Raw genomic sequence first — 1087 nt, 5'->3', positions numbered from 1 at the left:
TAAACTCTTAGATGCTGGTGTTATCTACCCTATCTCATATTCTAAATGTGTATCTCCTGTGCATGTTGTGCCAAAAAGGGTGGTATAACTGTGATTTAAAATGACAAGGATGAATTGATACCAACAAGAACGGTCACTGGGCATAGGATGTGTATTGATTACCGCAAACTGAACTCTGCATCTAGAAATGATCATTTTCCACTTTCATTTATTGATCAGATGCTTGAGAGACTTGCAAATCATCCATTCTATTGTTTTCTTGATGGATATTCAGGATTCTTCCAGATCCCCATACATCCCAATGATCAGGAGAAAACAACATTCACATGTTCTCATGATACCTTTGCATATCGAAGAATGCCATTTGGTCTATGTAATGCTCCAGCCACCTTTCAAAGGTGCATGATGTCGATCTTTTCTGATCTGATTGAGGATGTTGTGGAGGTGTTCATGGATGATTTCTCTGTCTATGGATCTTCGTTTTCTGCTTGTTTGTCATTTTTGTGCAGGGTCCTACAGAGATGTGAAGACACCAACCTTGTGCTGAACTGGGAGAAGTGTCACTTCATGGTCAAAGAAGGGATTGTGCTGGGGCACAAGATTTCAGAGAAGGGGATTGAGGTGGATAAGGCCAAAATCGATGTTATGGTTGGTTTGCCCCCACCAAAGACAGTGAAAGACATCCAAAGTTTTCTTGGTCATGCTGGTTTTACAGGAGATTCATAAAAGATTTCTCCATGATCACTAGACCATTGACCAGGCTGCTGTGCAAAGAAGCCACATTCAGCTTTGATGTGGAGTGTCTAGAAGCTTTCAAGAAGCTGAAAGGTGAACTCATCAGTGCTCCAATTGTCCAGCCACCTAATTGGGATCTCCCCTTTGAGATCATGTGTGATGCTAGTGTTTATCTGTGGGAGCTGATTTGGGGCAGAAGAAAGATGGCAAGACCCATGTGATCTACTACGCGAGCCAAACCCTGAATGATGCTCAGATGAGATATGCCACAACAGAGAAGGATATGCTAGCCATAGTCTTTGCCTTTTGAGAAGTTTAGAAGCTACTTGGTGGGATCTAAAGTCATTGTCTA

The 1087-nt window shown here is 42.0% G+C and overlaps 1 pseudogene; it reads left to right on the top strand.

Annotated features, from left to right (window-relative positions):
* Positions 1 to 1087, top strand: part of LOC106314651 — a 3172-nt pseudogene that overhangs the window by 1510 nt on the left and 575 nt on the right.

The sequence above is a fragment of the Brassica oleracea genome, chromosome C9, assembly GCF_000695525.1.
Source record: "Brassica oleracea var. oleracea cultivar TO1000 chromosome C9, BOL, whole genome shotgun sequence".
In the NCBI taxonomy this organism is placed as follows: domain Eukaryota; kingdom Viridiplantae; phylum Streptophyta; class Magnoliopsida; order Brassicales; family Brassicaceae; genus Brassica; species Brassica oleracea.
The sequence above is the reverse complement of the archived record's forward strand: the minus strand, read 5'-3'. Positions and strand labels throughout refer to the sequence as shown.